We start from the raw sequence: 8,856 nt of genomic DNA, 5'->3' as shown, positions 1-8,856 counted from the left end.
GTTGAGAGCAGTCATTTCCCCAAGAATGCAGAGCAAAGAATGTAGAGCAAAGAAATAGAAACGAAGAGCCCCAGGAACAAATCAGGTTATCACAGGTGTCCAGTCCCAGGAGAGTTGACTGGGACGTTCTGGTTCCAGTTTGACCTTCCCAGCCCTGCACTTCAGAAACGCACTTTCCATGGGGCAGAAAGTGGCCTGTGACACTCCTGATGGGACCCAAATGAAGCAATCTCTCTGCAAAAGAACAGGCTTAGTGTCTCCTGCCGGCATCTTCATTAGAAGAAACCCTGCTTCAGTTGAAAGACACAAGAGAAGCGTGATACTTCCTACAGCCTGTGTGCTAGCCTTCAGTGAGTGTCATTGGTTGCATGGACTATCAGCGGGGGTCACGATGTGCTCAGAGACTCCACAGACGATTACACAATCATTTATCTTGGCAGGTGTCTGGCTGGTTGCACAGAGTAAGGCTACAACAAGTGAGTATTATGTGGTGGATGGATGAGGAATTTGGATGCATCTCTGAGCCTTAATCCATCTCCCAGGGCTCTTCCTTAGCCCCACAGAACAAAACCCATCCCTGTATAGAGATGGGGTATGGAACTGGCTTCAGGCACACTACATGGCAGTGGAAAACTAGGCCTTACCTGTCCATCTGACAACTTCTCAGTCTCTGCAGGTGCCCCCACAATCTCCATCTTCCTGCAGCCACCTTGGGTGATCCTTCTGGGAGACTCTACCACCATCTTTTGCAGGTATCTGTGCCATGGTGGGAACATGGTACTGTACAAGGATGGGTACCAGCTCTGTACCCTGGAGCTACTTGATAGCACAGCTGAGTTCTCCTTCTCTCAGGCCGCCCCAATGGACAGAGGTCAGCTGCCAATATGTGGATGGAGGCAATGGGACTGTGCTGACTCGCATGACACCATGGAAGTCAGAGTGGAAGGTGAGGGATGTGCCAAGACCCTTCAAGTTGGGCAGACTGGGGGCACAAACAGCCACTTCCCCATCCACATGATGGGCAAGATTTTTCCCCTTTTTCCTGGCTTGGAGGGGTAGAGATGATCATCACCTCTGCCTGAGTCAGGTGGTGGAGTTATGGAAACCCAATGGCTCCTATGAAACTTCTCATGTCTTCTCCTCTCCCCACACAGTTGTCTTCCTAAGCCTGTTCTCTCTGTTCTGCCCAGTCATTAGGTCGCTGCAGGATCTGACATTATGCTCCACTGCACCATCAAACACTCCAAAGCTGTTTCCTATACCTGGAGGGCCAGGCAACTGCCCTCAAAATTTCAGTGGAATACACAGATTTCTACCTCTCCTGGGTGGATCACAGTAAGGGAGGCTGCTACAGCTGCCAGTACTACACTGAGGGAACTCCAATCAACTGGTCTGGAGTCAGCAATACACTGGAACTAGTGGTGAAAAGTGAGAGAACACCTCTTCAGCCACATCCTGTGGAACTAGAAACAAGGAGGTAGAGGAACAAAGCAGGTGTAACAGGGGCGTAAGTAGAAGATTACAGCTTCCTTCAGATGTCTTTGAGTCTTGTCAGCTCTTTTGAGTAGCTATAGGTAATCTATAGACATAATGTATCTGGCACACTGTTTGCATGGTGGATGTCAGGGAAAGCATTCAGTGCTGAGGTGGAGGGGCTGCCTGGTCTCATCCAGTTCTGAGAGCTGCTACCTGAGCCTGTGCCCAGAGTCACTGCTCCCCTGGCCCTCCAGCTCTGTGACTCGTCAGGAAGGTGCCATTCTGGGGACATCAGCCACAGTCCACTGCATGCGTCAGTGGCATCAGTCATGTTGCTGTACAAGTCTAGGAATGTCAGCATCCAACAGAGAGCCCGGCCAGTCAAGGGCATGGCAACGTTCACCATCACTCAGGCAGCCTGAGAAGATAGGGAAGCCCATGCCTGCCCACAATGGGAATGAATCTGACCCCAGCAGCCTTTCACAACTCAGCCCCTTTGCTGAGCTACTAGTGAGAGCATGAAATACAGTTGTGACCCCAGGCTGGGTCTGGGGACCTGCAGGCACACCAAAGGCTGTCCTCAGTACCTGAGTTGCTGGAAAAACTTGGACTTTGGACTGGGGGCTTCCCCCCAGTAGCAAGGAGAGGATGTTCTGCACCTTGGGGCAACTTGGGGTGAGAATGAGAAAGTGGTTGCAATGTCCTGTCCCTTTCCGAGCGCCTCACTTGTCCCCTCCTGACAGATCACAACTGGTCAGGCCCAGCCTGTCTCTGAAGTGTCCAGCTGGGGAGCAGTGTAACACTGTAGTGCACCAGTGGAGTCCAGAGTGCCCAGTTTCACTTCTGGAAGAACTAAGAGATTGTAGGGGTTATAGAGCAAGGAAGCAACACGGCCACCTTTGTAGTACCCCATGTGATGGGGCACAATGGTGGGACCCACGCCTGCAGCTACTGTCCCTGGTCACAGCGGTACATCTCATCACAGCCCAGCAGCAGCATCTGGCTGACAGTTGTAGGCGAGGTCCAGCTCTGTGTTCTCATTAACCTCTTCATCCTCAGTGCCAGGACGCACTGGGTTGGGTGGCAGGTCAGAGACTGTGGGTAGGTGCACTTCCCCAGGAGCAGTGATGTGGAAAGTGGGGGCAGACAGAAGCCCTTGGGGATCCTCTTTGTTCCCTGTAAACCTATTCCTCTTTAGCCCAGGACTCCCCAGCATGTTACTTTATCCACAAGTCTGCTTGCCCTGGGAGCCCCTTGTGTCTCCCCTTTGTCCGCTTGGATGACCTGTTGCACCCATGGGAGTCCTTTGCTCTGGGAACTTCCTGGACCCTCCAGTTCCTCCTAGAGGTCCCCATTTTCCCCTGGAATTCCAGTGACTGTCCTTTCCATCCCCTGCAATTATACCTGGAGCAACATGGTGCACATGGCCCTTGAGGTGGAGGTCCTGATCCTGCTGGGGCTGATGGTAGCTGAGGCCGTGAACAGCCAAAGGAACACACCAGGACAGCTGCCGCCCCTGGAATGAGACACAGCTCCCCTCTGGACCACCCAGATGGGAGGTCGTGCTGCCACGGCCACCTAGATTGAAGGGCAGTACGTGCCCAGCACACAGAGCTCCCTGTAATGGGCATCCTCCCACCTGAGACCAGTAATGGGATATTTCTCCTTAAGTCCTTCATGATGAAATAGACCATCCCTTCCTTTTCTTGCTGCTTCCAGCAGTCAGCTTTGTGGGATGGGGCAAGGTTCAGGGTGACTTTGAGCTCTGTATGGCCTGGGGACCTAATGGCAGGGGGTGGGCTCCTGGGACAGGTTCCCACAGCAGCGCTCTGTGCCTTCATTTCCCCCCTGTTCAGAGGAGGGATGGCACCCCCCTCCCCTACTGCAAGCAGCTCGAGTCTGAGGCTGGGAGAGGGAGTGGGGCTGAATAAGTGATCTCCAGCTGCACTGACTTCCATTGCTCACATTCATTTATTATTTTAAAACACTAACATAACACGTCACACCATGATCTATATATATAAATTTATTTTATGTAGATATAAATTTATATATATAAAACCTTTAAACTTCTATATAGTCAGGACACAAATTTCAGAATAGCTTCACTGGCTACAACAAAAATATTTCTGTTATGAAAACACAAAGGGGATGTGCAAATATAAAAAAAATACATATATAATAAAAAATAAAAAATAAAAACAAGTGCAAAATGAATGAAAGTGCAAAAAGTCTTTGTTATCATATCACATATTCCACATATTCCGCCTTTTTCTCCCCCCAAGTAGGAAGAAATGGGCCGCAGGGATGGAGCTAGGCTGTAGCCTTCAGTTATTTTCCTCCCCAATGGATCAAGCAGTCCCTCCCCAACAGGTTAAGAAGCGAGGAGGAACAGAAGAGTAGTAGTCGAGCCACATTTATCTCATGGCTCCCTCTTCTTCCCCAGCTCCTTTCATTGCCCAAGACCCCAGATTTGCCTCTGCAGGAGGCAGATGTCCTAAGCCATAGACCCTCCTAGAGAACTTGTTCTCCCATAGGGCAGACATAGTCACTCCTCACTGAGCTTCAGGTTGGCTGTTCTCAAAGAAACAGAGACCTCAGCCTCAGCCCATCACAGTGCTGCTCGTTTCCACAAGGAAGGAGAAGCAAAGCCTTCTTTTCTCAAAGAAACAGAGTTTCTCTGTTCTCAAAGAAACAGAGACCTCAGCCTCAGCCCATCACAGTGCTGATCGTTTCCACAAGGAAGGAGAAGCAAAGCCTCTGAAGAGGCTCCAATTGTGCCCGTGTACAGAGTCACCAGTGGACTAGTCACCCCAGAAGATGCCAAAGTGTGTGGTGGAACAACTCACATGGCTAAAGCAGAGAACATGGATGATGGGAGCATAGACTCTGGGGAGAGAAGGGGGAAAAGGGAGACTTACGGAAAAATACATTTGACTTTAAAACCCTTCGCTGACTTAGAAACTTTGGCTGCGGTCACATGTCTCAGGAAGACCACAGAGAACCCGTGGGCACAATGCAGCCCATGTCCACTCCAGCTTCTCAGAGACATGGCACTGAATATCCCTGCAAGGAGTTTAGTCTGGTGATAAGGAAAAGAAACTTTGGTCCTTCTGCCTTGGTCCTGAGGCTCTCTGAAAGGGGGCTCCCATGCAATGCTCTGTAGAGACATAGGACTTGCTAAATTAAATTTAAACTTTCTTCTTCCTGGATTCCCCCCTGGGACCAGTGACAACTTCTGCTAATGGAGAATCCATTGCTGGAGACCCTGGGCCACCTCCATGGCTTGAGACCACCACAATTAAACAGTGTCACACCAACACTGTAGGACATTGTTCTGTGATTTTTCCACACTAGTACCCACAAAAACCTATACACACACACACACAGACACACACACACACACACACACAATGCTTTGGGCTTGGTTTCCAATTCTAAAGGAATCAAAAAAAGCTTATAAGCTTTAACAGCAAATAGCCCTTAACAATCTGCAGACCCTGGGAGTCTCTCACCTAAACCAGTGCACAAGATTTGTACCCGGAGGGCTGAGAGGAGTCAGCCTAGGAGGCCATAGGCTGAGGCTCAAGACAGCAGACAAGTGAGTGATAGAGACCATCACTCCACATGTCACCTTTCCAATGGCACTGGTTTTCCTGGCAGCTGCTCCCGGGCAGAGTACCAGCCCAGCAGGGACCTAGGATCAAGCTGTGCCACCAGACCTTACAGGGAGGTCAAAAGAGCCCAGGAGGGGATTACCCCATGGGCACAGCTTCCTGCTGATGCCGAAGGCTGGCACAGTCTGGAGCACACACCTCTGCCTGTTTTGCTGTTGCCCAGGCAGAGTACAGCTTGATTACACTCAACATCAGAGTAGTTCTTCTTCAGCAAGTATCTTCTGAATTCACCAGCACCTCTGCTCTGCAGAACAGCCCCATGTTAAACAAGGCTGTCCATCATTCACACTGGTTTCAGATCTGACATTCCTCTCCTAGCACCCAGGACCAACACTTAGTCACTTCCCCATGAGGAGGAGTGACTTAGCATAAGTCAGTAGATAAGAACAGGATTCTTTCCTAAGTTTCTCCCCTATAAGCTTAATAACCAAGTGCTGCACGTGGGTAACAAGAGCCAAGCAGGAGCTATTCCATCCCAGACCACACCTGAAGATGTCTCAATGTGGTCTGCATGAAGACTCTGACAGCTGAAGGTCCTGGGACTGCTCTTCTTCTTTCCCAACGCACGGTGGCCCAGGAAAGCTTCCTAATAGCTGGAGACCAATTTGGGGACCTTTACTGCAAATCAAAAGTGACTGGAGGAGTTCACTGTGGGACACAGATGTCCCCTCCCACTCACCCTCTCTCCACAACAGACCACGGTGCAGTTCTTGAAAAGATGACAGAGCTGTCTAGTCAAACCCAAGCACTGACAAAATAAATAAATACACAGACTAGCTGCATTAAGAGCAGGCAGCAGATATTGCAACAGCAGGTCAAATGCAATCTCAAATATTCAGAAATAAAGAGTCAAAATGCTACATTTCAATGGGAAGCCTAGAACACATTGACTCAGGTATGACAGTGGCTCCCAAGGCAGTTCTGCCCCCCACATTGCTGGTGCACTTGCTAAGACACCTCATCTCTGTCTTTGGACACTGGGAAAGGAGGAAAAAATATTTTGCTACTGGTGTGTCATTCCTGGGAATGGGAAAGAAAGTGAGTGTGGGACTTAAGGGGTCACATCGCTGCAGACTATGGAGAGCCCTTGGGGTATGTGGCTGCCCTGCAGCACAGCACTGACACTCTGCTGCTCCAACACCACCTGCAGCAGCTGTGCACATAAGGATGGCAGAACACAGTGAGTGCCATGTGAGTGCTTCAGGGCCTCATCCCAAGGAGCAGGGGACACGTGGAATATCTGAAGAAAGGGTCTTCTTCCACAACACTGCTCTTTTACAGGGGAGAGTGCTACACGAGCATTTCCAAAGTGCATGCATCCTTGCTGGAAAAATCATATATTAGAAAAATGTAGAACAGGAAAAAAAAAAAAAAAAAACCAACTTCCTTTTGGTTTTGAAGGGAAGAAATCCAGGAACAGCAAGGGATCCTGCTCTTCATACAGGAACGCCCAGGGACCACACAAAGGCAAAATGGGGGAGAAGGCAGCTTGGCAGGACTGATCAAGCAGGCCAAGAATGACTTTGGAACAAAGCCCTCATTCTGCCTGTGAATATTTTTTTGCCCTCTGCAGCTGCCTCAGCTCTAGAAAGGGCTTTGCCCTTAAAACATGGACCAAAGTAGGCTTGACTCTCCCTTGCAAAGGGTTTTTTTTAACTGCTGAAAGGGAAACAATTTAACCAACCACTCTTTCTCCCACAGAGATGCTGATAAAGACAGCTTGCACAAGAGGAAATGGAGCTTGCTCTACAGTCACCCAGCCCTAGCCCTACCAGACCTCTCTGTAAAGAGCAAAACACAGACGGTCATAGGCAGAGCTGCAGCCAGGACACACTGCTTGCCAGAAAGAGCAGGAGATGAGGCCACTGCTTTTCGGCACAGTGAGGGGCAAAGCAAAGTTATCATCTAGCCTTGAGTCACAAGAACTGAAAGATAAAAAGGCAAAGTGAGCAGAAGCTCCTTTAGAGTATCTAATCCCCCAGAGAAAAACGCAAGAAAAAAAAAGAACAAAAATGTCTCCCAGTTGTTGAGCAAAGACCAGCCTTCAAGCATGTATGCAGTCAGTCCTTTCCCTTACCTCGGTGGCTTAAGCTGAGCTGTCAGCCTCCAGCTGTTACAACCTCTGCACCGCTCCCCCACCCTTGATCACACCCCAAATGGGTGCAGTCACAGAGGGGTATCAGGGCAGCTTTTGCACTACAGCAGTCCCACATCCACTCCCTGTCTCTGCAGCTTGTGGTCAGCCTGTGCCCAGTGCTGGAGCAGAGAGGTGGCATGGAGAAAGAGTGAGGGAGGAGACAGGAGATAGACTGTAGGAGATGCTGCAGGACACAACAAGCTGAGGGCACTCAGAGGGGTCTCTGTCCTGGCCAGGCAGTTTGGCAGCACCAGTGCTGAAGGAAGGTCCCAGTGGGACCAAGAAAAGTCACTTTAAGGTGTCATCAGCATTCTTGAACATGAGGATGGCATTGTAGATCTTGAGAGCCGGGCCCAGCTTAACGCTCATGATCTTGACGATGTCAGCCTGAGTCAGCAAGAGGAACGCTTCGCCATCAATCATCTGCAGAGGAGAGCAGGGACTTAAGGCATTCACCGATAAACCAGGCTGTGATGTCCTACAGACAGACAGTGCAGGCACTCTGGAGATGTGAACAACCACACTCACTTCTGGCAGCCAGCCACAGCCTCCCCCCTGCTCATATGGAGCATAGCAAGAGCCACCCACAGTGCTCCTATGCTGCCCCAGATAGAAAAGCCAGGCCTAGGAACTCATGTGCCAGGGTCAGTGCAGGGATGCAGATACACCCATCCAAGGGCTGGTCCAGGAACTCACACTGCAGCTGGCCTGGGCTTCTGTGCCAGAGTGCAGTGGGTACTTCACAGCTAGCAGGCAAGTCCCTCTGGGCAAACACCAGGCTGATTCTTGCTAGGCGCCAGCATGTACAGAGGCTTCCCCCACTTTGACTTTGCCTGATCACCCTTAGAGCACAGTGGCCACTTTGTTTGAAGCTGACATACACTGTACTGAGTGTGCCCAGGATCAGCCTGCCTGGGGTGAAATGCACGTGCTAGAAATCATTTTCTATGTATGTCTGTCCACAGTGGGATCTAAAAATGATGAACCACCTTGATGGACAGTAGTGTCACAAAACTGACATACTGGTAAGAGAATACAGGAAGGGAAGGATGGATGGATGAAGGTTTAGGAGGTTCCCTCAGGAGGCAGTGATGGCACTGAATGGACAGTTGTCTGAATATGAGCCAGCAGTGTGCCCAGGTGGCCAAGAAGGCCAATGGCATCCTGGCTTGGATCAGGAATGGTGTGGTGAGCAGGACTAAGGAAGTCATCCTGCCCCTATTTTCAGCACTGGTGAGGCCTCACCTCGAGTGCTGTGTTCAGTTTTGGGCAACTCCCTACAGAAAGGACATGGAGGTGCTGGAGCAGGTCCAGAGAAGGGCAGCAAGGCTGGGGAAGGGCTTGGAGAATATGTTCTATGAGGAGAGACTGAAGGAACTGGGGCTGCTTAGTCTGGGGAAGAGGAGGCTGAGGGGAGTCCTTACTGGTCTCCTCAAATACCTGAAAGGTGCTTACAGCTGAACAGGACTGCTCTCTTCTCACAGGTGACAGGTGACAGGACGTGGGGAAATGGCCTCATGTTGCACCAGGGGAGGTTTAGGTGGGATATCAGAAAAAATTTCTTTA

At 50.3% G+C, this 8,856-nt stretch overlaps 1 pseudogene; it reads left to right on the top strand.

The window, feature by feature from the left end:
• The first annotated feature begins 220 nt into the window (after positions 1 to 220).
• On the top strand, positions 221 to 3,001 carry LOC122170587 (annotated as a pseudogene).
• Positions 3,002 to 8,856: the final 5,855 nt, after the last annotated feature.

Source organism: Centrocercus urophasianus, unplaced genomic scaffold (genome assembly GCF_019232065.1).
Source record: "Centrocercus urophasianus isolate 14NV4802_14NV808 unplaced genomic scaffold, USGS_Curo_1.0 seq_725, whole genome shotgun sequence".
Taxonomy (NCBI): domain Eukaryota; kingdom Metazoa; phylum Chordata; class Aves; order Galliformes; family Phasianidae; genus Centrocercus; species Centrocercus urophasianus.
This window is presented reverse-complemented; position numbering and strand designations above follow the sequence as displayed.